The 27,849-nt window shown below is 42.5% G+C and overlaps 1 protein-coding gene across 7 annotated transcripts in view; it reads right to left on the bottom strand.

Moving 5' to 3' along the window:
- Positions 1-9,765, bottom strand: part of LOC106576879 (kinesin light chain 1) — a 59,733-nt gene extending 49,968 nt beyond the window's left edge. For 6 of the 7 annotated variants that reach the window (XM_045700659.2, XM_014154385.3, XM_014154387.3 and 3 more), the window contains exon 1: positions 9,665-9,765. The gene's annotated coding sequence lies outside the window, so the exon portion shown is untranslated. Of the gene's footprint in view, positions 1-3,867; positions 4,144-9,664 lie in introns of those variants that run through there. The other variant, XM_082964680.1, reaches the window with a different exon arrangement.
- Positions 9,766-27,849: the final 18,084 nt, after the last annotated feature.

Below are 27,849 nucleotides of genomic sequence, written 5' to 3' on the forward strand. Positions count from 1 at the left end.
TCAGACATTTTACCTTAGTAGGGTGTCCAATCAAACATCTTTTGACCAATGGGTAAAATAATGTTTGTGTAGATAGTCATCTAAGAAAACCAGTGACCCAACCTCATGTTTCTATCATAATCCGTTTTAAAAGTGACAGGCTCACCATTGAACTTGTCATCTTGGTCCTTGAATCCGGAGGACATAAAACTAATATATATATATATATATATACACACAGCTCTCTCAGCAAAAAAAGAAATGTCCCTTTGTCAGGACGCTGTCTTTCAAATTATTTGTAAAAATCCAAATAACTTCATTGTAAAGGGTTTAATGCAATTAAATTGCAACGAGAGGACACTGTCTAGACATACACTACATGACCAAAAGTATGTGGACACCTACTTGTCATTCATCTCATTCCAAAATCATGGACATTAATATGGAGTTGGTCCCCCTTTGCTGCTATTCCAGCCTAGCACTCTTCTGGGAAGGATTTCCACTAGATGTTGGAACATTGCTGCAGGAACTTGCTTCCATTCAGCTACAAGAGCATTAATGAAGTCGGGCACTGATGTTGGGTGAGTAGGCCTGGGTCGCAGTCAGCGTTCCAATTCATCCCAAAGGTGTTCGATGCGGTTGAAGTCAGGGGTCTGTGCTGGACTTTATACACCTGTCAGCAACAGTTGTGACTGAAATAGCCGAATCCACTAATTTGAAGGGGTGTCCACATACTTTTGTGTACATAGTGTACCTCAGAAGGGTCGGGCCATGAATGAACAGGAATTTTTTTTTTTAAGTCTCAAAATGAAGCCAGTCAGCAGACAAGAAACAACATGTTTTTAGGAGTGCTGGAGTTGCCTACAAAATTTACAGAAAGAACATGGTGGCTTACATCAAGGTGTGTTTACTTTTCAAGACAAGAAACCTGCAAAACCTGCTTCTTTGCAACTACAGGCTAATCCTGTAGGCTAATGAAATACCAGGTGACTCCAGCAGTAGCATAGCCAGAACCACTGACTTCTACACACTTTGCCATTGGGCAAAGAGAAACATTTGCAGTTTTATAGCTAATCTCATGCAATTCTACACATTTTGCCATGAAGCTGTGAGAAAATGGTGCCGTTTTAAAGCTAATTGAAGTTCAATTATAGGTGTGTGACGGTGATAAAGGCAATGGATTATGAGCAGTCTTGTTTGCTAAGTGAACAAATGAAGTAGGCAGTGGCATGGTGCATATAGCCAAAGAAGCTCAGTAACATATGCCTTAATGCAGTCATATTTGTGGCTTATTGGGGGTGTGGCTTTCAGTTTATTTTTGGCCACCCATCTCATGAGAGTGAATGTCATTCAAGTTGATCTGAATGTCATTTCAGTGCACTGCTATGAATTCTGATGGTGTTTGCATGTTTAGGTAAAAATAAATAAATGTCCCATTTGGAACACTGACAAGTAGAGCATAAAAAATAACTTTTTGTTGTTGTTGCGCAATGTGATTGGGTGGGCTGGACTCCAGTAGTTTGACTTCTTATCGAAGGTTAAAATGTCAGTGGCAGAGAAGGATGTGGCTGTGTGCGCACAATAACTTTGCATAGGCTAGTAGTCTATAGGCCTTATCTTGCTTTACAAACAAAATAACTGTATAATTCCCCTTGCTTAGGCCTAGGCTATATGAAAAATGTGTACCTGAACAGAAAATGACAGTCAAACTAAGCCAGGAGGAGCCAAACGATGTGCTAACACACACACACACGCGCAAACAAACTTTAATCCAATGAACGGAGGAGAAGGGGGATTTAGAGAAACCCTGGATAGAGTGAGAGAATATTACAAGCCTCTCACCAAGGTTGCACTGAGATTTTTTTTTTAAATAAAATAAAATAGGTATTATAAACACAAAACAGCAGTGCCACAGAAGCGAAGGCTATGTTTCTGGTTGATGTGGTGCTCAAAGCTTCTACTTGCCCAAGCTAATATTTCTATGCTATTTGAGCTCAAACGATGAAACACATTCACAAATCAGACTGTTGGGGCTAATAAACTCTCACTGTGAGACGCAGTGTAGTGCCACTGCTATGGATGAAAGGATACAAGTCTCAGAGGCTCACAGCAGTGACAGACTAACCAGGGTCTCAGACAACAACAAAAAAGGCGTGAGCTATTGTTTCAAGCTCCTTAAGCGGTAAGGTATCACTGTGCAACAGTGTAAGAACAAAACCCCTTGAGGTATGATTGCTCTATCAAGGACTTCTAGCTACTCCAGTAAATGGGTATCAGATCATCAAGAGCAGTGAAAGCTCAAACAGAATTCTTACTGGTATGTAAAGACTCCTCTAGAATCCAACCATTTAAAATGCAAAAATAACCACCAAAAAAAGGAGTTTGGGAGGCAAGTTGAAGTTTGTCATGAGTATTTCCCAGGAGGCAGAACTGAGCGATTTCTGTTAGATCGGCAGGGAGGGGGGTAAGTGGATGGTGTAGTAGGGTAAGCATTAGACAATCACGTACCAGAATACATTTCTAGGCCTAGGCTATATTCTTTCCAAACAAGTATTTTTTGGGGGGTTTATTTTTTTTGTTTACAATGTGACCTAGTCATTACCATTGATTACCAGGTACTAGGTGGTGTAATAGATGCAAGCAAGTAGCATTCATGACCTTTTTCCATACCAGCACCAGAGGGTCTCCAGTAATTATGGTAAAGTAGGCTCTAGTGCAGGACTCTCCACCCTGTTCCTGGAGAGCTACCCTCCTGTAGGTTTGTTTCAACCCCAGTTGTAACTAACCTGAGTCAGCTTAACAAAAAGCTAATTATTAGAATCAAGTTGCACTAGATTAGGGTGGAGAGAACACCTACAGGAGGATAACTCTCCAGAAACAGGGTTTGAGTGCCCTGTTCTAAATGCTATTTTTTTGGGGGGAAGTGTGTCTCCATCACCCAGGGTGACACGAAAGACTTATGAAGAGCAGAATCAACAACCTCTGCATAATCAAAACAGTTGCTTTGTAAGATGTTAACTGCGGAGGATGTTATATAAAATGACACCCTCAAGTCCCCCTCAAGTCAGAGCAGGTCTGTAATCCCCTATCAGGGTGCCAAGGAATTCCATTGTAGGTTTATCTGAGGCAATGAGGTTTGCACAGTACAGTAGCTACTACAATAGTCTGAGGCCATGCTTAGACATGCTAACACCTATAAGCAAAAACACAGGCAATCACGCTCCAGTCCTAATGAGAAAGCGATGCTCGTTAGTTACACCACACTGCAGGACCCTGCATTATTGCCTACATATGGGCAGGAGTAGGCTAACAATTTACTTGTTCTGTTAATAAGCAGATGGGATTATAAGAAAAGTGGGAGATGGTGGCCGATGTGCTAATGATATCCAAGCAGTTCAAGCAAAGCTGCTACATTGTAGAAGAAAGGTTAGATGAATCAAGTCCTACGTAATTATCCTGATGCTTATATCTAACCTAGGAACAAACTTTACCGATATATAACCTAGGTCTAATCATTCAGAAGAAAAGCAGTGAGTATAATTTCCATCAGAACATTCTTCAGGCAAAATACTAGGCTAAATAACATGTTGGCAGTATTTTGCTAGACATGACACTAACCAGACATACGGTTATCAAAACATCTCCCCTGTATTTTAAGTTAACTTGACATGGACGACGTAGAAAGGCCCACATCTAAACATTCCAGAAGAAAAATAACCAGACGCAGCGAAAACCATTTAAAATGCTGAGAAAATGTGTTTCATAAGAAGCCTCATACCAAAATGTCCTGGTCTGAGAGTGATTCCTAAACACCGGCACTAAACACAATCTATTAAGTCCCTGTACCGACGTTGAAATAAAGCCAACTCAGTGGACCAGAAAACCAACCTCCGTTTCAGCAACAGATGATCAGATCCTCATCACTTGGCACAGGGAGAGGCTGACGAAATAATGACTCCGTCACCAGCAATACACCCCGAGCACAGTCACCGTAGCAACAGCATCACAGAAAGACGAAGGTTCATCCAAACAGAAAGAGACTGAGTGAGACTCCTTGGGATGAGGGAAGAGAATCACTGAATGGATGGAAACAGCTAGGCAGGGCAGGGATAGAAAGGAAGGAGTGTGTGTCTGTGGTGGAGAGGATGGGAGAGCTCTGTGCCTGCAGGACTGTGACCTTCCCACTGACTGAGAACAGCCAGCCTCAGCATGTGGTGACAGAGCAGGCATCAGAGTGTGGAGCCCCACCCTCACAGAGGAGCAGGTAGGGGGAGGGGAGAGGGAGCTGTCCTGATCAAGAGAGCAGACACTGCCTCCACTCTGCAGCCACCACCATGCACAAAACACTAGCAATATTGGGACTGCACGCACTGGTTTGGGCACGTTTGCCAGTTCACATTCGCATACCATTATCCAGGTGGAGTAAGGTCATGCAGACATAACACAGGCTATTTAACAAAAACAGACATTCAGGCCACAAAGAATACACAAACACATAGCCTAGGCTACAGTAGGCTAACTACAATTTTTCTTCAATCACAGAATTTTCAATATAAATCTATTAGCAGTGCTATTTTGGTTATTATAGTTTGACATTCTGCATCAATAATATGGGCAACATTTTATTATTGATAATAGAAGTGGGAATGTTGTTCCCTTGTCATATAATTGCTACATTTAATATAAATATAGCATTAAAAATCATTTCCCAGATAATTCGTTTTTGGCTATTGTTTGCACAGATCAAGGTCACTGGCTTATATGGAGTCACGCTGCAGAATTCTGTGGTAGCCATGCTGGTTAATTTTGCCTTGAATTCTAAGTAAATCACTGACAGTGTCACCAGCAAAGCACCCCCACACCACCTCCTCCATGCTCCATGGTGGGAACCACACATGCAGAGATCATCCGTTCACCTACTCTGCGTCTCACAAAGACACGGTGGTTGGAACCAAAAATCGCACATTTGGACTCATCAGACCAAAGGACAGATTTCACCGGTCTAATGTCCATTGCTCGTGTTTCTTGGTCCAAGCAAGTCTCTTCATCTTATTGATGTCCTTTAGTAGTGGTTTCTTTACAGCAATTTGACCATGAAAGCCTGATTCACGCAGTCTCCCCTGAACAGTCGATGTTGAGATGTGTATGTTACTTGAACTCTGTGAAGCATTTATTTGGGCTGCAATCTGAGGTGCAGTTAATTATCAATTTCTGAAGCTGGTAACTCTAATGAACTTATCCTCTGCAGCAGAGGTAACTCCGGGTCTTCCTTTCCTGTGGAGGTCCTCATGAGAGCCAGTTTCATCATAGCGCTTGATGGTTTTTGTGACTGCACTTGAAGAAACTTGAAATTTTCCGGAATGACTGACCTTCATGTCTTTAAGTAATTAACTGTCGTTTCTCTTTGCTTATTTGAGCTGTTCTTGCCATAATATGGACTTGGTCTTTTATCAAATAGGACTATCTAATGTATACCACCCCTACCTTATCACAACTGATTGGCTCAAACACATTAAGGAAAGAAATTCCACAAATTAACAAGACACACCTGTTAATTGAAATGCATTCCATGTGACTACCACATGAAGCTGGTTGAGAGAATTCCAAGAGTGTGCAAAGCTGTCAAGGCAAACGGTGGCTATTTGAAGAATTTCAAATATATTTGTGATTTGTTTAACACTTTTTTGGTTACTACATGAGTCCATGTGTTATTTCATAGTTTTGATGTCTTCACTATTATTCTACAATGTAGAAAAATAGTAAAAATAAAGAAACTCTGGAATAAGTAGGCGTGACCAAACTTTTAACTGGTACCGTATATTCCGGACCAACATTGCTCATTCTAATACTTTATGAATTTGTTAAATTTATTTACTTTACCGTTATGGATTATGTGTGTATTGCTAGGTATTACTGCACTGTTGGAGCTAGAAACACATGCATGCCGCTGCACCTGCGATAACAACTAATAAACTTTTAGTTGACAGTGAGTGTTTGGGTGCAGGTTGACGTCTGTCTTGAATCTTGCCCTGGAGGCAGAACTGAGCAATTTCCACCAGACGGGCCGGCTACAAAGTAAAAATTGGCTATATCGTAAAAATGAAAACTAAAAATGCGCTTTTCAGTCTTAATTTAAGGTGAGGCATTAGGGTTAGCAGTGTGGTTAAGGTTAGGTTTAAAATCTTATTATGATTTTGTGGTACGCTTTAGCCTGACATCTCGGCTTTGAACTAACTCATCACCCATGGTATAGCCAAAGCATCAATAGGCTATGAGCTTACTCTGAAAATGACCATTTGTTTCAACAATAAAAAGAGAGAACACTAGCACTGCAAAAACAAGCCAGTTTGACTGAAACCAAGACCTCTGTACCATCTCTCCAGAGAAACATTTCCTGTCCGCTTGCTCTGCCTGCTGAACACCAGAAGATAATTTAATCTTCCTGTTTACTGCACACACAGACACATCTCTTCCTCCCCATTGGTACCAGACACAAAGAAACGTCAGCCAACTGGGAGGGTGTGGCAGGACATGGGACAGCTGAGAGGGAAGTGCCCATGACACAGCTCCAATTCAATCATCTGCCCTACTAGTCCCTGCCAGCCCGCTTTAGGGAAGCTTTTTCCACATATGGCAGGTTTGATGGGGTCTGTTTGAGGTAGGCTGGTAGACATTGTGCTCTCTCTGTAGTACAGACAGTGGCCTCACAGATAAAATATCGAAAGAGGTAAGTGTATTGCTAAAGCGAGCCAGATGTGCAGCAAATCAGATGGCACAGCATATTTGTTGGCTTCTCTGTACACGTATTGTTTGGCTTCATAGGCACAGATATGAAGACAGGAAAATACTGTGAGACTATTTGGGTGAGAGCTAATTCCTGGTAAGCATCAATCTACTATATTGCTTTCACCAAACTTGTCTTCTCATAACAGCACAGATGAAGGAGAGATGATAACACTCTTGGGCTATTTCCAACAAAGTTGATGGCAAAAGAACAGAGATTCAGTGATGCCCCTGATTTTGAAAAAGCCAAACCCCTCCCTTATGGAGCCATGCATATATCTCCCAGTGCATTTACTAATGATTACATATAAACCCAACACTGGCATTGACAGACTGACCATTTATTGAGCACTAAACCTTATTCGTAGAACTTGTCTGGCCGCACAGAAGCTAACGTTAGCTAGCTTGCTCGCTAATGCCGAATGTTATGTCATAATGCCTTACCCTTAAAACTAGTTAGCTAGATTCATTTGGTAATGGGCAGTAGCAGTGCTATTGCCATTACCCCCACCCCCAAAAAGCCATATTACAACCGATGTGCTGTGATAACATTGTTTGCGCTATAACCTTTAAATTCATTTGTCTTGTGACCGTGATATGAAGGTCTAAAGGCCAACACAATAAGACAGTGGCTGAATAAATTCAACCACACCTCTGTTTAATCACAAAACTGGATAACATCCTCTGTCCAGTGAAGTCCACAAAGCAAATTGCATGTACAGTAACAGACAGTTACATGACCTACAGCATGGTCATGCAAGTTAATGTTCCTAACATTTTCAGACCACTAAACTATTGATTTAGAACCACAGAGAGTTACCGTAAGTCACAAAGAAAACAGGAGCTACCTCCACTATTCCAGCACCATTTCAACATCAAATCACCTACGCTTAGTCTAATACAGTGTCTTCACTGACATGTTCAACCTCTCCCTTACCGTGTCTAATACCTGCGTGTTTCTAGCAGACCACCATAGTCCCTGTGCCCAAGAAAGAGAATGTAACCTGCCTAAATGACTACCGCCCCGTGGCACTCACGTCAGTAGCCTTGAAGTGCTTTGAAAGGCTGGTCATGGCTCACATCAACACCATCATCACGGAAACCCTAGACCCAATCCAATTTACATACCAACAGATCCACAGATGACAATCTCAATCGCTCTCCACACTACCCTTTCCCACCTGGACAAAAGGAACACCTATGTGAGAATGCTGTTCATTGACTACAGCTCAGCGTTCAACACCATAGTGCTCACTAAGCTAAGGACCCTGGGACTAAACACCTCCCTCTGCAACTGGATCCTGGACTTCCTGGCAGGCCATCCACAGGTGGTAAGTGTAGGCAACACATCTACCACACTGCTCCTCAACACTGTGGCCCCTCAGGGGTGTGTGCTTAGTCCCCTCCTGTACTCCCTGTTCACCCACGACTGTGTGGGCAAGCACGACTCCGACACCATCATTAAGTTTGCTGACGACAACGGTGGTAGGCCTGATCACCGACAACTGCTTAACCAATTAATCCAAAAATGTTACACTGCTGCTACTCGCTGTTTATTTTCTTTGCATTGTCACTTTACCCCTACCTACATGTACAAATTACCGACTAACCTGTACCCCTGAACATTGGCTCGGTACCAGTACCCCTGTATATAGCCTCAGTATTGTTATTGTGTTACTTTTTGTTCGTTTATTTTAACTTTAATTTATTTAGTGAATATTTTATTAAACTGGCGTTGTTGGTTAAAAGCTTGTAAGTAAGCATTTCATGTTAAGGTCTGAACCTGTTGTATTCGGTGAATGTGACAAATGCTATTTTATTTGAGTAACTAGCAAGCAACAAGATGCCAAATAACCTATAAAAAAACACTGGAGGGCAAATCAATCAGATTTGACCATTCAGATAAGTCACATGGCCAGGAATCAGATTTGTATCTGAGGCTAGATTTCCTATTAAGGTGGTTTGAAATGTGTCTTGAAATATACAATTCCATGTGCTTTTGGATGTTCAGACTGCAGGAAAAATAACAGATTCGAATATGCAAATAAATAGGATTGGAGTCACTTCAAACTGCCAACCTGAACATGGATTTAGCCTGAATCACAATCATTCCTGGAAGTATTGTGAAGTTGTCTCTCTTGGTTTAGAAACTGATGACATAATGAGGAAAAAGATGTATAGATGGCACTAGTCACAACCACTAGCTGCATTCAGGGAACGGTTATCCAACAGGGAACTCGGAAAAATACAAGGTCAAATAATGACGTCCTTTATCTTGATGTCGGAGCTCTAGAAAGAGGTCCGAGTTGGATAACCGTTCAAATCACTTAAGTCGGAGATATTTCAAGTTCCCAGTTGTTTTGAACGGGGTATTTGATTGAGTAGAGCTACGGCTGGTAGTGACTTTTCGTATCAGGTTAGGAGAGCATTTTCGCTAACCCTTTTCCTAACCTTAACCTAATTCACCTAGTTAGCTACGTTCATTATCTTAACCTGCTGCGTAAGTTCTCCTTACCTGCTACGAAAAAGTAACTTCCAATCGTAGCTGTAGTAGTTATACCACTGCTAGAAAAATGACTACATCTTTGGTTATACCACTTAGCAGCCTATTTTATCCATAAAGATTATAAGTAACTACTAGTACATACCTAATGCGTTAAAATTGGTTGCTACAAAAACACTGCGAAGTGATTCACGCCAGTTCAGAGAAAGCTATCTAATGAACGTTTGCTAGCATTGTTATCAAGCTAGACAATGGTTTCACCACAACCTATTTATTGAGAATAAACAGTAAATCACCAGCAAAACACAATAATGGAGTGACATATTCTAATAATTTACGTTTATTGCAGTCACACGTTGACTTGACGAAAAATAAAATTAATATCGAACTTGGACTCACCGAGAGCTGAGACTAACAGCTGGACCAGTCCCTTTAAATCCAAAATGTCCTCTGGAAAGCGTATGCTCCCAGCAGGCTTTGCGTAGGGGTAAAATGACGTCATATTTTGTTTCCACCAGTTTTCTGGGCGGGGCATGGGTTATTCTTCTTCTGTATATTGGCGTTCGCGCACTTTACCCACAGATAAGCTGTGTTCGAATACTCATACTAACCGTACTATTCGTGACGTAAATTGAGCATGTAGTATGCTTAATGGTAATAGTATGAATAGAGTTAGTATGCCAAAAGTTCCCGGATGTCGTACTACATTCGCCAAAATACGAAGTATACAAGCAGTAGACACTATTTCCGTGCTTTTAGGTTGCATAATGCAAATGTTCAGAAAATGGGCGTGGCTTCACAACGTGAAAATGGCAAAAGTCCCACAAGAGAGAAATACAAATTCATTGCTTTAAGTAATTATGACAAATATTAAGAAAATGTTGAGCAATGTAATAAAGTAATGACTTTTCAAATAACTTATGGTACACATTAAGTGTACAAACGCATAGCATATCATTACAGCAGTAGGTATGTTAGCAAGCTACCTAACGTTAGTTGGCTACTAATACATCGAATTTACCAGTATATTAACTATATGCTATCTAATAGACTGCTGCGCCACTAAGGCACTGCATCTCAGTGCAAGAGGCATCACTACAGTCCCTGGTTCGAATCCAGACTGTATCACATCCAGCCGTGATTGGGAGTCCCATTAGGGGTAGGCCGTCATTGTAAATAAGAATGTGTTCTTAACTGACTTGCATGGTTAAATAAAATAAAATAAAAAACTATCCAACGTTTATTGACTTGATTATTCACATCATTCTTAGCTAAGTGCTAAAGTTGTTGTGCGTTCTCAATGGACATAAATTCGCTCTTAGCTATTTACTCCAATTTCAGAGCAGTCTCTTATTAGTGTGCCAGAGCGCAGAATAACTGATGAATTTAATAACGCTCAACACCTGCTGAGCATTCAACACCATAGTGCCCTCAAAGCCCATCAATAAGCTAAGGACCCTGGGACTAAAGACCATCCTCTGCAACTGGATCCTGGACTTCCTGACGGGCCGCCCCCAGGTGGTAAGGGTAGGTAACAACACATCCACCATGCTGATCCTCAACACGGGCCCCTCAGGGGTGTGTGCTCAGTCCCCTCCTGTACTCCCTGTTCACTCATAACTGTACGGCCAGACACGACTCCAACACCATCATTAAGTTTACAGATGACACAACAGTGGTAGGCCTGAACACCGACAACGACGAGACAGCCTTTAGGAAGGAGGTCAGAGACCTGGCCGTGTGGTGCAAGGACAAAAACCTCTCCCTCAACGTGATCAAGACAAAGGAGATGATTGTGGACCACAGGAAAAGGAGGACTGAGCACGCCCCCATTCTAATCGATGGGGCTGTAGTGGAGTAGGTTGAGAGCTTCAAGTGCCATTGTGTCCACATCACCAACAAACTAACATGTTCCAAGCAAACCAAGACAGTCGTGAAGAGGGAACGACAAAACCTCTTCCCCCTCAGGAGACTGAAAATATTTGGCATGGGTCCTCAGATTTTCAAAAGGTTCTACAGCTGCACCATCGAGAGCATCCTGACTGGTTGCATCACTGCCTGGTATGGCAACTGCTCGTCCTCCGACCGCAAGGCAATCCAGAGGGTAGTGCGTACGGCCCAGTACATCACTGGGGCCATGCTTCCTGCCATCCAGGACCTCTATACCAGGCAGTGTCAGAGGAAGGCCCTAAAAATTGTCAAAGACTCCAGCCGCCCTAGTCATAGACTGTTCTCTCTGCTACCGCACGGCAAGCGGTAACCAGAGCGCCAAGTCTAGGTCCAAGAGGCTTCTTAACAGCTTCTACCCCCAAGCCATAAGACTCCTGAACATCTAATGAAATGGCTACCCAGACTATTTGCATTGCCCCCCCTCTTTTACACCACTGCTACTCTCTGTTATTATCTATGCATAGTCACTTTAATAACTCGACCTACATGTACATATTACCTCAATTACCTCGACTAACCGGTGCCCCCGCACATTGACTCTGTATCGGTACCCCCTGTATATAGTCTCGCTATTGTTATTTTACTGCTGCTCTTTAACTACTTGTTACTTTTATTTATTATTCTTATTCATATTTTTTAGACTGCATTGTTTTTAGGGGCTTGTAAGTAAGCATTTTACTGTAAGGTCTACACCTGTTGTATTCGGCACATGTGACTAATACAATTTGTTTTGATTTGATTTGAAATGGCTGGTGAAAAGCGTAATTAAATTGTTACCAGCAGCACAGTTAGTCACCAATGCTCTGGATAACATGAAAACAGCCTAACCAGCTCTGCTAGTGTGAGTAAAATGGTTAGAGTGAGGTGTTCTCTCTTTTGTGTCTGGAAGTATCTAGCCAGCAACCCTGCTCCTCTGCCAGAGAGTCCAGAGTGTGCTCTGAACGCTTCGAGAGGGAAACGCTCAGAATTTACTAACAGACAATCTGACAACACTCTGAATTTACAAACGACCAGAGTGCACTCTGGCACTTCAGATAAAATTTACGAACACATCCGAAATCGTAAAATGTCTAGCTAGTAATTTGTTACGCTAACAATCTGGGGAGAGGTTGCATAGCAACAGCATCAACTTCCGGTAGACAGGCGTAGCACTAGTATGCTCTACTGAAAGGATACTGTTTGTTTACAGTATACTAAAATGAAGTAATAGTATGTAGTATATACTCATTAAGTATGTTAGTATGGGTATTCGAACACAGTCACAGTTCTAAAAATCTTTGACTTTAGTGTACATCCCGCAACCTAGTGTGTGGGATGGAAACAGGATTCCCCCCACAGCGGAAAACAAACGACCAAAAACTACCAAACAACCAAAAATAAAATAAAAATCAAACAACTTTTCTGTTAAAAATAAATCAGATCTGATCCCCACACAGGCTCAATGGGACACGCCGTCTTCCGGCACCAGTACACATCGCCAGTACACACAAGTCTTCAGATGTATAATCCTTAAGTCTCCCAAACTTTTCTGCCACAACCACAATAATGTCCACTTTATTTGACTTCTTTGAGACTGGAATTGTACAGTTGGAATCGAGACTGGAATTCACCTTTAGAAGGCACTCCAGAAACTCGGGATCATGATCCTTACCACGATTGCAACACTGTCGTCCTTCTACACATTGTTCTTCAGTATACTCGGTCTGTCTGCACACACTTGAAACATGGCCAAATCCTTACTATTTTTTACACTGCAGTGGTTTGGGAACGAAAGCTCTTAGAACGTATCTTACATAACCAAGCTTCACAGGCGTAGGTAGGTGCTATTTATTTAAAAAAACAACAGGACCAACAGATTTTCTTATTTTTCCCCATTCACCCAGCGGGTCAGACGCTGGGTACCAACCACACCAGGAGTTATTTTCAGGTATTCAACCTGAACATCCATCGTCACCCCTGAGATGACTCCTTTGATGGGTGCTCTGCTCTGAAGTTCGAAGCACAATACTTTTGTTGTCCGGTTTCTTTTGAGGCTCACTGCAGTCTTCCTCTTGTTCTTCAGAAATACAATTAATCAAAATAAGACCCCTCTGAAAGACTCAACCTTTCCCAGTGCACACTTCACTTCACCTCAAATGGGTCTCCCACATATGCATCCTTACTCAACAAATGCATCCCAACAAGGAACGATTCATTATCATTCATACACATATCCTCCACTCCAATTTTAGACAATTTCCTTTTTGTTCCAGTTTTTGACAATGCTGTTGTCCAGTCAACTTTGCTCGACGAGCTGCTTGATTCGAACTCAGCATCCACTTTAGCCATCTCTCCGGGGGAATTGGTTTGGCCTTACAGTACATTAAGTAATATCAAAGATTTTTTTAACTAACCCAAGATAGACCACATCCTGTAGTTTCCAATGGGAGGCTAGTGCCGAGTGGGCAGGATCAAGTGTGGGGATAGGTTTTTCACGTTTATCCTCCATCTTAGTGCTTTCAAAACAGCTGGGAACTTGGAAAAAAACGAGGTCAAATCATGATGTCAGTGATCTTCAGGTCAGAAAGTCAGAGCTCTAGAAGTTTCCAACTTGGAATTCCAAGTTGGATGATTGTTCAAAACTATTTTTCCCAGTTGGAGCTCGTTTTTTCCCGAGTTCCCAGTTGTCTTCAGTACACTGAAGTCGTAAGACGGAGATTTCCGAGTTCTCAGTTGTTATGAGCACAGCCTCTGCTCAAGCCATGTGGTCATTATCAATAAAACATCACAATACGGTGCAGAGCATTCGATTCGGCTGCTGGGGGGCAAGGAGAGTAAATGCATTATTTTCGTGATCAGTAAATATAATAATAATAATAATAATTCAATTTCTATTTCGCTTTTCATAGCATCTGAAAGTGCTTCAACAGCAAAAAACAAACAAGCAATATATCATGACAGGTGACAGGTCAACCAATAAAGGCTGCATCCTCCAAAGATGGAGAGGGTCGAGTACGAGGAGAACTCCTCCCGAGAAAATGTCAGAAGTGGATGTTATGTTTGAATCAGATGGCGTGTCGAGTGGAGATGAGAGTGAGAAGAATTGGATTACAGTGGCGAATGCAAAAGGAAATAAGAGAAGTAAAGTGGTAGTGGAATCTAGTAAATCCAAACCTAGTTCAGATCATTTTTTGGTCAGAGTAAGGGTTTGGATCGATGTTGTTACCTGGGAGATCCGATTGAAGACTCTATTAAAATTGTGGATGTGTTGGATGAGGTGTCGTCGATGTGAGTAACGAGAAGTGGGCTTATTTTATTTTTTTGTGTATCTATGGAACAGAAGGAGCGTGCTCCGCGCCTCAAAAAGATATCGGATTGAAATGTGTTGTCTGTGGATCAATGAAGCTGGGCGCCTATCAAGGGTGTTATCTCTGGGATGGCAATAGAAGTAAAAGCAAAGGATATACAGTGCCTTCGGAAAAGTATTCAGACCCCTTGACTTTTCTGCATTTTGTTACGTTAAAGCCTTATTCTAAAATTGATTAAATTTAAAAAATCTTTAGCAATCTACATACAATACCCCATAATGACAAAGGTTTTTAGAAATGTTGGCTAAATTATTAAAAATAAAAAACAGAAATACCTTATTTACATAAGTATTCAGACCCTTTGCTATTAGACTCTAAATTAAGCTCAGGCGCATCCTGTTTCCATTGATCATCCTTGAGATGTTTCTACAACTTGGTTGGAGTCCATCTGTGGTAAATTTTATTCATTGGACATGATTTGGAAAGGCACACACCTGTCTATATAAGGTTGACTGTGCATGTCATAGCAAAAACCAAGCCATGAGGTCAAAGGAATTGTCCGTAGAGCTCAGAGACAGTGTTGTGTTGAGGCACACATCGGGGAAGGGTAGCAAAACATTTGCAGCATTGAAGGTCCCCAAGAACACAGTGGCCTCATTCATTCTTAAATGGAAGAAGTTTGGAACCACCAAAACTTTTCCTAGAGCTAGCCGTCCAGCCAAACTGTGCAATCAGGGGAGAAGGGTCTTGGTCAGGGAGGTGAGGATGATTTTCAGAGGCAGGGACTGGGAGACTAGTCAGGGTCGAGGAAAAGATGAACGGAGCAAAGTACAGAGATGAAAACCTGCTCCAGAGCGCTCAGGCCCTCAGACTGGGGTGAAGGTTCACCTTCCAACAGGACAACGACCCTAAGCACACAGACAAGACAAAGCAGGAGTGGCTTCAGGACAAGACTCTGATGTCCTTGAGTGGCCTGGACTTGAACCCGATTGAACATCTCTGGAGAGACCGGAAAATAGCTTTGCAGCAACGCTCCCCATCCAACCTGACAGAGCTTGAGAGGATCTGCAGAGAAGAATGGGAGAAACTCCCCGAATACAGGTGTGCCAAGCTTGTAATGTCATTCCCAAGAAGACTCGAGGCTGTAATTGCTGTCAAAGGTGCTTCAACAAAGTACTGAGTAAAGGGTATGAATACTTATGTAAATGTGATATCAGTTTTTTTCTTTTTAATAAATGAGCAAAACATTCTGAACCTGTTTAGCTTTGTCATTATGGGGTATTGTGTGTAGATTGATGAGGGGAAAAAAACGATTTAATACATTTTAGAATAAGGCTGTAACGTAACAAAATGTGGAAAAAGTCAAGGGGTCATAATACTATCCGAAGTCACTCTATGTGAAGAATTGGATCAAGTGGTTGGTGCACACCGACTGACCCACATGGTGGATGGAGTGAGGAATCCCAATCCATCCATTCTATTGTTTTTTATGAAGAGTCTCTCCCTTCTCACATGTATTTGGGTTTTATGAGATACCCTGTGAGAGCCTTCGTGCCCAAACCCATGCAGTGCGATAAATGCAAAAATATTCGATCAAGTGTATGTAGACGGGAGGGGTATCGTATGCCAGCTGAGCTTAAATGCTACAATTGTGGTAGTGAACATGCACCCACATTTCTGAAGTGTCCGGTTAGGGTGAAGGAGACAGAGGTGGTACAAATAAGGACTGTCCAGCATGTCTTCTATGTGGAGGTGTGAGAAGAGTGGAAGAAAGGAGTGAAATTGAAGAAATAATGTTAGTAGGAGTAGAGACACCAGACAATATTCCTTGTCAACAGAGGGATCCTGACATGTTGCATGTTAAGAAGGTGGATTTTGTAGTGTTGATTTCATTGATAATCAACTGCACAGCACAAAAAGAGAGGAAATCAGAGAGAATAGGCATCATTGTGAGTGCGGCTGAGCATTTTTTGGGACTTTACAGCAGAGGCATTACAAAGAATCCTGTCACCCTATTCGCGCAAACGTTTGTTTTTTGTTGTTTCAGTACCCCTACAGTAGGTGGCGGCAATACACCAATAGGTGTAGTCTGCCATAAAACCTGATAAAAGTCACATTGTCTGAGAGATATTGACATGGTTGTCAAAACGTCACGCCAGGGCAACTCTACACGAAACACAGCCTTTATTTTAAGTGTTTCTAAAATGCCCTATTCGGACAGGTATTACTAGAAACTTTGGTTTTGTAATTATTTTCCAAGCTTGTACGTTATTCAAGAGGACGATTCACACAGGATTTGTTTTTCCCAAACTGCCACCTGTTATTCTTATTTTTTCAAATTGAATCTACTCTTATGACAGAAGCTTGGAGGTTTTATTGTAGGCATGAAGATATTTCAACAGACGATAGATAATAGGTTACACTGATAACTTGTGCTCTGCTGCCAAATGTATAGTTCTCCTCCATTAATATTTCAATTGATGACGTGTGATCAAAGTCATTATTTTTGCGATCCATTCATGGTAGACATCCTTCCTAATAACAATGTCCCACATCCTGCTGATTTGAGCTGCTGAACCGCATTTGCACTTGTCTGTTTATGGATGAGAAAGTGAACTTGCCATTTCCAAAAAGTTTAGAGGGGACGCTGCCTTTTTGCTATCTATTGCCTAGGACAGGGCTCTCCAACCCTGTTCGTGGAGAGCTACCATCCTGTAGGTTTTCACTCCAACCCTAATTAATCTAGATCATCTGATTCAATAATTAGCCGGTTGATAAACTGAATCAGGTAAGTTACAACTGGGGCTGGCGCGAAAACCTACAGGAAGGTAGCTCTCCAGGAACAGGGTTGGAAAAAGAGAGCCCCACCTGCCCTGAATGACGGGTTGCCACTGTCACCCGCCAAATCTAAGGGTAGATTTGGTGCTGCCATAGAGTTACACTAGAAGTGCCCATCCAAGAAGGCTCAAGGTCATTGGCCACAGATATAACGTGATCTGACGTAATTTTATCTACAGCAGCTTTGACTGGACTGATTTCAAAATCTTAGCTAGCAATCATCACCATGAATCAAGTCGACAATCTACTGGCAAATGATTTTTAATCCATGTCATATGAAGATAAATAATGTAGAGAAATTATAGATAAAACATATCGGTGCTCATCGGCAATTGGACATAAACTTTACACAACATGTTGGAAATTGCAAATTCAACAATGAGTGGTTTGGAAGGAATCAGTGACTAACTGCATGCATTGCAAAGCAATCACTAGCCTGCCATTCAGTGGAGTGGGTGTGTGGTCCCAAGTCTGGGTTTAAGGGTCTCTTTTCCAAGTTTAAAAGAATAAGCATTCAACATTGGCAACCCAGCATGACTTCTGCCGTGCTCAAAATAACTGGAAACTCAGAACTGGGAAATCTGATTTCAGTGAGTTCAAGACAACTAGGAACTAGCTCCAACTGGGAAAATACGTTTTAAATGATCATGCAACTCAGAATTGCAAGTCGGGCCTCTTTCTAGAGCTCTGACCTGAAGATCACTGACGTCATCATGATTCAACCTTGTTTTTTCCCCGAGTTCCCAGTTGTCTTGAAGGCACCATAAATCCAGAGAATGCCAGATTTTGATGACAAAGTTTGATGACAAAATTTGCCCATAAAGGACTGTCGCGCCCACTTCCTGTTCAGGTGAGCACAGCATAAAAATGTCCAAAAATGAGTGGTATGCTGCTGCATAAATTATGTAATATGCCAGGGAGATATGTATACTGCAGCTAAGAAAGTAATACTAAGTGTATGTTGTGTAGTAAGATGTTAGTAGCCCATGTACCTCACCCTAATAATTAGGTCCCGTTTCCCCTCCTAATTTCGCCTACTGTTCTGACTTGGTGGAGCACATGCAGCCTATAGCCTGTTTTTGAGAAATGTAATCATTGAATATTGTAAGAGCTTTCATTGTCTGCTTATATGCCCCCTTTATTTATCCAACGGTTCTGACTTGGTGTACAGGGAGAATACTCTAAGAACGGTCCAAATTATGAATTCTGTCACTGTACATTTCAAAAGTGCTGAACAAATACTTATATTGACTATGTCCGTCCTAGATCGCTCATTAATGTCTTAATCAAAATTATGGATTGCCTCTTATCTGCTCGTCATCTCCCCTGCCATAGTTTGTACATCTCAATTGTCAGTAGAAACCACATTTGTTTAATCAAGTCAGCCATATCAGCTGTTTTTTTAAAAGGCAGTAAATGAGGCTAAATGAACTGTTTCGCTGCCAGACAAGGCTCCGCTGATAGCCAGGTGTAGCAGAAGTAAGGTGTTGAGACAGCTTTATGTAGGCCCTAACAGTGTGCGGGCACCGTTTGTCACCGTACTTGTGCAATCAATGTATTGTTTTGTTGTATAGTGGGTTTCCTGGCATGCATCTAAAGATTTATTTATATTTTTTGCCCCACCAAGATATACATGCTAAAATCTCCACTGCTATGAAGAATAGCTTAGCCACACTTATTGATATCCTGGTGAATTTGCGATGCATTGCCAGATACAGATTACCAAAATATAGCCTATGTGCACGGTTCTGACTCTCTCTGCCTGCCCCGCTCCTCTTTCTCTTCGCTATGAAAAACGCTGTGTGTTTGGTCTTCGGTCTGCTGCGTGTCGAAAAGCTCAGCCTACTAATTGATAGCCCATATAGTGAATTTGCGCGAGACATTGCAAGACAAGAAATGGCAAAATACATCATTGCGATAGCCTATACCTTTTGACTAGCAATGCACAGTTCTACCTGGTGGCCGGAAATTCCTGGCTCTGCCCTTCTCATCTCTCTCTCTCTCTCTCTCTCTCTCTCTCTCCCTCGCTAGCTCGCTCTTTCTTTGCTGTGTAGATGTAAGAGTATGTGTTCTGGAAGTAGAGTATAGAAAATAGTTTCCTCCGTTGCAAAAATACTGAATCTTTGGAGTCGATTAAGGAATCAAAGCTTGATACCCAGAAATGGGAGTTAATGGGCAAGGAGTCGAGGAATCAATTATTTACCCCACAACTACACCCACTTGGGCCTCAGCAGCTCTGGCTTTGTTGAGAAACTTCAGTGTGGAAACTGGTCCTCTCGGGCAATGGGGGGGGGGGGGGGGGGGGGAAAATGGCACCGTAGAGAGAACACTGTGTTACAGCGAGCTCCGGTATCATTCGTTAATTTCTCTCTTTATATTAATTTTTTAGCTTGAAAAAGTGGTATAAATTGCTAAATAAGTTACCCTACAATGAGTCTTGATGGCTATTTCTCTAAAGTTTCCGACAACATGCCCAGCAGAACTACTGAGAACTCGACCAAAACCACCACCCCTGTAGATGTGCAGGATGAGCTAACTAATGTTAGCGAAGCTAACACCATTGCGGATCCAGGCACAATGATCCTGCTGATTCAAAAGATGACTGAAAACATTACTAAAGTGATCGATGTCAAGATAGGAATGGTCTTGGAAGCAATAGCAGGCCATTCAGCCGAACTACAGGAGGTTGTCAAGCATGTTGATGAGGCGGAAGGAAGAATTGCTACTCCTATGTGAATGGACACTAAGATAAAGGCACTTGAGAAACAAGTGCGCAAAATTGCAGAGCACATTGATGACTTGGATATTCAAGGACGCAGATGCAATATCCCTGAGTTGGGTCTCCCGGAAAATACTGAAAGGATACGTTCAGTTAAATTCTTAGAGGAATGCATTCCTGGCTACCTACAAATGGATACTAAGGCTGAATGTGTGAAGCTGGATAGAGCCCATGTCTCTCAAACATCGATACCCGGTCCCAACCAGCACCCACGACCTGTGGTTTTTACCCCTTTTTCTCCCCAATTTCGTGATATCCAGTTGGTAGTTACAGTCTTGTCCCATCACTGCAACTCCCATGTGGACTCAGGAGAGGTGAAGTTCGAGAGCCATGCGTCCTCCGAAACATGACCACGCCAAGCCTCACTGCTTCTTGACACACTGCTCGCTTAACCCGGAAGCCAGCTGCACCAATGTGTCGGAGGAAACACCGTACAGCTGGCGACTGAAGCCAGTGTGCATGCGCCCGGCTGCCACAAGGAGTCGCTAGAGCGTGATGGGACAAGGACATCCCAGCCGGCCAAACCCTCCCCTAACCCGGACGACGCTGGGCCAATTGTACGCCACCTCATGGGTCTCCCGGTCGTGGCCGGCTGCGACACAGCCCGGGATGGAACCCGGATCTGTAGTGACGCCTCTAGCACTGATCAGTGCCTTAGACCGATCCGCCACTTGGGAGGCCCCCCAGTGATTATTTTTGTATTTGTATTTAACATTTATTTAACTAGGCAAGTCTGTTAAGAACAAATTCTTATTTACAATGACGGCCTACCAAAAGGAAAAAGGCCTTCTGTGGGGATGGGGGCCAGGATTAAAAACAAAAATATAGGACAAAACACACATCATGACTAGAGACACCACAGCACTACATAAAGAGAGACTGAAGATGACAACACATCATGGCAGCAACACATGACAACACAGCATGGTAGCAGCACAAAAAATGGTACAAACATTATTGGGCACAGACAACAGCACAAAGGGCAAAAAGGTAGAGACAACAATACATCATGTGAAGCAGCCACAAGTGTCAGCAAAAACAAGTTATAGATCCCTAAAAAAGTGATAGATCCAGTTGCGGTGTGTTCAGACTAATCGGTTACGGCGGGTTTCGGAGCTCTACGTGATTTCTGTGATTTTCTAAACTCACACACACACACACACACAGTCAATGGGGAGTGACACAGTGTGAGGCTTACAGACACACAGAGCCTGCAATAGTTACCTGCTTTCGAACTATCAAAGAACTGACAGACCTAGAGCTCTGAAACTTTATATACATGTTCTAGAGCTTAAGTCGATAGTGTACGGTGAGTTATGTGGCTCTAGAAGGTTCTCAGGCCGAGAAACAGCCTCATACATTTGCAATGACTTCAATTCATTTTGACCATCGCGAAAATGACAATATTTAGAAAAGTCCCAGAGTCACAAGACTAGGTGCATTGAACCCACCTCGGTCCATACCGATGGACCCTAACGTTTCTGTCCGATAGCTCATTCAGGGACCCCGTAGCAATGCCTGAAAAAAGTGGCTTTCAGCACTAATTAAGGTCGCTGCTCGGGCTACGAATGACCTATCGAGCTGAAACTCGGGATTCGCGGTTGCCTCAGCTAGGCCTACACATAATGTCAGAACTGGACCCGCAGCTAGAACCTGACTACGTGTTTTAAGTTTTTATTATGGTTTAAATAGAAGGCGCTGTGAATTTTGGGCCTGCCCTGAAATATGTGATAGTTGGCTTCTAAACGAGTTGGACAAAGTGGATTTGGTGTCAGTATGTATCAGTTTGGTGTCAGAAGGATATCTTATTGACTGATGGACGCTGACTTGATGAACCATCACCAAAATGACACTAAAACTGTTGGCAAATGGCATCACCGTAGTCTCTATGCCGTGCTGAGTTTAAGGAGATGACCCACTTGACCGTGCTCGCTCTGTCTGACCGTAGCGACCATGCAAATAGCAGGCCCGGAATGAAGACTGACTAGTAGTGATTTAATGATGCTTTGGACATATTGCGGCCTCTGGGTCACACAGAGACACGCCGTTTTCAATGAGCTCATTGGGGAGAGGTTGGGGTGGACAAGCCACAGAGTTATTCTAGCTACGTGCACCGGTTCATGTAGTCTGACACATCCGAGTTTCTCCCTAAGGATAACATGGGTTTACAGGTTATGCTCTAACTCTGCTTCTGTGCAGGCCATTTTAAAAATTCATTTTGCCACGTGTTCAGGGTCACCTGTACCTCTACAGATATCAACATGAGAAGATTGAATTGTCCCCTTCATATCCTAAAGGGGAAATGTGAACTTTACCATCAAATCATCACAGAAAGGGAAACAAATGGCATCACCATAGTCTCTAGGCCGTGTTGAGTTCAACGAGATGCCCCACTTGACCGTAGCTTGCTCGGTCTGACCGCATTGACCGTGCAAAAAAGGAGGCCCAAAATGAAGCCTGACCTAAATTTGAGGGGCTTTTGGGTGACAGCGACAGAACCGTTGAGGCTAGAAACACAATTCAACCACAGGAACGTTCCTAAGGTCCTCCCAATCTGCACCAGCCTAACCTTAACAGTGAAAACAGACTGTTTTCATCTAACAGTTTACAATGACATCTCTCCCCATAGGAATACATTGCCTGCTCCCCTAACTTCAACCTGAAGCCTATGTGGGTTATGAATTCCATATCAAACTGTCTTCGATGACAATCCATCAGGCCACCTGTGTTGATTCTAAGCTTCCTGGAGCAACCGGAAATGGTTAAATTCACCCTAAAAGTGGTTTGATTTAAACAACCTGCAGTTAGGTAAAACCACCGCATTCAACCCTCTGTAAATCAAATCGTGAAGGAGACATTTACATTTCATTTTTCTGCAAGAATAACGTCAAATCTGTTCACTTGGACCTTGGTTTAGCTTTTCCAGTAATAGTAGCCATATTGTAAGTTCAAAGTTTGCAAAACACCCAGTTTTCATAACTCTCCATATTCTCCATATTTTTGTCCAAAAGGAAAACGCTTGCTGTCGCACAAGGTTAGCAGCATACTCCCGTAAAGCCCAGCTCTTTGGCTGTCTAGCTAGCTTTATTTGACCTCGAAGTTACAGTCAATCAAGTGAAGACCGCCCGCGTCATCGGTGCGCCATGAAGGCGTTGCTCTCTGACCAAATTTGATGTCCTATAGGATATACTACACTCCTAATGATATAGTGAAGTCTGGTTACGTTCTAGGATCTCTGAGGAATAAATACGAACGTGATTTGACTGGTTGAAACAACGTTTAGGGTTAGATTTTCAGATTCCAGATTGTCCATGCTATATGAACCTTTTTACCATATGAAAAAGGAATTATCTAACAATACGACACTTCATGTTATCTCTGGGACCCTTCGGATGAGAAATCAGAGCAAAATTTCAGAATGTAAGTACACATTTCACCTTCAGAGGTGAATTTATCAAACCTATCGCTGTGAAAAAAGTGTTTTGTTGTGAGGAGCTCTCAAACATTTTTTTGCAGTAATAGCTACTGTAAATTGGACAGTGCATTTATATTAACAAGAATTTAAGCTTTCAGCCGATATAAGACGCTTATATGTACCGACATTTATTGTTTCTCTAAAATCTGCATTCGTGACACATGGCGCTGCATGATTTACAACTGTCCTGTTGACGGGATGATTATCCCTAAGAAGTTTAACAGTTTAAAATGGCTTTTCTTTTAGCTGTGTTTTTACTCACCCCTTTTATGGCTTTTAAAATCACCACTATAAATGTTAGGGGGGAAAAAACGGAAATAAGAGCACAGTCGGTTTTATCCTTTTTAGAAAGGTTTAACTCAGATGTGTTTTTATTACTGGAGGGTGGTCTACCCTTTTTGTCCTCTTACAGCAAATGGGAGGATAAGTGGCAGCACGGGACCTCCATTTGGAGTGGTTCCAATTTTAATAAGAATGACGGTGTTGCCATTTCAATCAAGACCCCACAGGTAGTGGTGAGGGGGAGCACGGTGGTGGTTGGTGGGTGTGCTCTTTTAGCCAATTGCACTTTTATGGGGAGGGATTTTAATGTGCTAAACGTGTATGGTTTTAATGATAAACACGACCGGTGCACACTTTTATAAGACCTGCAGTCCCACATGCTAGGGAGGGATCCTCTAGTGGTGGGTGGGGATTTCAACTGTGTTTTAAGTGGAGCAGACAGGAGAGGGGCGGGAGAGGATTTTAAGGTAGATAGGTCAAGTGTTTTATTGCAAAGGTTGTGCAGGGATTTTAAACTGACTGACTGTTTTAAAACCCTGCATCCAAGAGAGGAGGGCTTCACCTGGACCAGTGGTGATGGCACCAGAGCCTCTCGCATTGACTGTTTACCCGTGACTGTCCCCCGACTGATGCTTGAATAACCCCTGCTTTCTTCTCAGATCACATAATGCTGATGTGCACCCTTTCACTAACTCCAGGTGTGACTGTGGGAAGAGGGCCCTGGAAACTGAACTGCTCCCTTTTAGAAGATGATAGAGTAGTTAGTCAGTACAGGGAGCAGTTCAGCCAGTGGCAGACGCTACAGGACGTCTTTGACACACGACCACAGTGGTGGGAAATGGTGAAGGGTAGGACGAGGACCTTCTTTAGAGAGATAAGAAAGAAGAAAAGTAAAGAAAAAGATCGATGCATGGTGGGACTGCAGAGGTATTTTAATCTAGGTCAACAGGGCTTTGATTTTAACCATGACATTGTAGTAGTAAAAAGGGAAATGGCATTTTTATCAGAGCAGAAAAGTAAGGGGGTTATTTTAAGAAGTAAGGAGGGGTTAGAAGTGTACAAGGTACTTTAAGAAAATAGTTTGCAAAGGTAGGATAATGACAGGGTTAAAAAACAAAGATGGGGTTTTAAAAACAAACAGAAGGAATAAAATAAGTAGTCATGGATTTTTATGGGGAACAGGGGAACACCTCCTGCTTAAAACCCAAAAGGTCAGAAGGATCTTGAGGCCCCGCTTTCACGGTCTGTTTTCATACTGAAAATCAAGATCAAGCGAGCTTTTGCCCTTCTGCCCCACGGGAGGCTTCTGTCCTCCCTGAGCTCGCCTAAGGACTCCTGCGTTACCATTTGACAGGTGTACCGCCCCAGTCAAACTCCCCACCTGCCACTGTCCCCGGAACGGGTCGCACCTGGCGCAAGCCGAGGCCTCCCACTTATTCTACACCTCTCATGTCTCTTTACAGTGCCAGACTAGAGGTAAGCTCAACAGGGTCTTCTTTCCCAGCAGATTCCACCAAGCCCGTTCCCTAGGCTGTCGTTTCGCTAGATAGTAGGTAGGGAAAGTGGGAATCTCATTCATCCATTCATGCGCGTCACTAATTAGATGACAAGGCATTTGGCTACACTAAGAGACTTGTAATTATGTCCTGCCGTTAGCACCCCCGCTTCATCAATTTTCCTCACTTTGAAATTAGGAATCACAGCTATTGTCTGGGGACTTTGGTCTCCCCGAAGATGCTTTGAGTGCGATGGTGAAGATGTATGCATGCTACAGTCAGATATCCTCAAATGGAAACCCAGTTGAGTCACGCCCGGCGGTATCATCAAGTAACCTTCTGTGTTACATACTGTGCATCAGTAGCCACTAACTAACCTCTAACAGACTTTACAAGGGGCTTTTACACCCGACCAACATCACGTGCTGCGCACTACTCATAGGAGAGTAGACTACTACCAAATTCCCGTCGAGGTATCTAGCGGCACCATCAACCGGGCATAGGCTGAAGCAGCAGAAAAAGGTTCTTCCCTTTCAATCATTTGCTTGCCCAGTCAGCCCTCCTGGACAGAGCCATAGGTACCACTTTTGAACCATTTGCGTTATCGATATTCCTCATTTTGACATGAGGGTTATTTGAGTGCGAATGCAGCAGGTAGGCCCGCTCCATTGAATTTCTTCAAGTGACCGAAGCCCAGTGGGAACCTAGGCTCTTCTGTCCAATAGGTGGGTCCGCGGTGAATCAACGGTGGTGAAGGTGTCAGTAAGCAAGTATGGAACCCCGGCCCCCATGTTTCAGGGCAGACACTACTGGAAGAGAGCTCCCACCTTAACGTGTAGAGTCCCGTACTCAGGCGAACCTGATACCTGGTAGTACATAACCGCTAGACACCGGCCATCCCCATTTAATGTTCACTCTCGACGGGCAGCGTTCAATTCAAACCTTCACGGTTTAGAGCTACCCAAGCATGCGGGGGACGCATTCTTTCGTTTCGTCACAGCCTTCTGTGATCAACCGCTGTTAATCCTCATGGTAGAAAATTGGTATAATTCTGTGTCAAGTGACGTGCAGAGTGACGACATAGAATTTTCATTTGGCCATTTCCTGGAGAAGACTTTATTAACGTTTATTTATTCAACATATTATGTGAACATTTTCAACAAATTACTTTCATATGAATGTAAAATTCGATCATTGGGGCATGAAACGAGTGTTTACGTTTAACATTGACCCACTAGCTAAGCTAGTTAATGTTGGACACTAACGTTACCGAAATAGCTAGCAGGTGATCTCGTCAGTTTAGACGAACAATCAAAGTTAGACTAACTAGTTAATTCAGGAATGTGCGAATTATGAATTACAGCTCAGTTTAAATATACTGAATTGGTGATCTGTATAACTAGCCAGCTAATGAGAAATGTTCCAAATCATTTTGTTCAATCTGTGATTTGTTTACAGGGCAAAGGAATACTCTTTCCCATTCCCCGTCAGATGGCGATGTTGAATCGTTTGTCTTCACCGTCCAAATGCATTGTATGCAGCTGGCAATAAACTCGTATCCCCCGTGGAAAGGTTTGTATCTAAAACATTCTCCATTCATGCTGCAAAGGTGTCGATTTCCTCTTTAACTGGATATAATGGCGAGAAATCGGGAAAAATAACGGGCAAGATATGTGTACTTTCTTTATGAAACACCATTTTCCACCACCATGCAAAAGTGGTTAATGCCTAGGAATGCTAGTCCCGGATGATGCGTATAGGTTGCAGCAGTATATAGTACCAAACGACGTTCCTTACAGCAGTCTTTTGTTTACACCTGGCTGTCAGGGTGAACCGGTCAGAATTTACAGCACTTTTTGTACATAGACTACCCATTTTAGGGGACCAAAAGTATTGGGAGAAATTCACTTATGTGTATTAAAGTAGTAAAAGGTTAAGTATTTGGTCACATATTCATAGCACGCAATGACTACATCAAGCTTGTGTTTCTACACATTTGTTGAAATCGTTTGCTGTTTATTTTGTTTGTGTTTCAGATCATTTTGTGCCCAATAGAAATTGAATGGTAAATAATGTATTGTGTCACTTTTATTGTAAATGTTTCTAAACAATTCACCAAAATGTGGACGTTTACCATGATTACGGATAATCGAGAATGAATCGTGGATAATGAGTGAGAAAGCTACAAATGCACAAATATACCAAGACATGCTAACCTCTCACCATTACAATAACAGGGGAGGTTAGCATTTATGCGTCTATTGATCATTATTCAACATTGTCTATAATCATGGTAGCATCCACATTCATGTAGAAGTGTTTAGAAACGTTCTATTCTTATTTAAAAATACTTGTATTTTTACTACTCTAATACACGTACGTGAATTTTCACAATACTTGATCTATTATGCGTGGGAATGCTTTGGAATAGATTTCCCAAATTAAAATGACTTGGAGCTGATTGGCTGGTGTCCAGA

This window comes from Salmo salar, chromosome 18 (genome assembly GCF_965601325.2).
Source record: "Salmo salar chromosome 18, fSalSal1, whole genome shotgun sequence".
In the NCBI taxonomy this organism is placed as follows: Eukaryota; Metazoa; Chordata; class Actinopteri; order Salmoniformes; family Salmonidae; genus Salmo; species Salmo salar.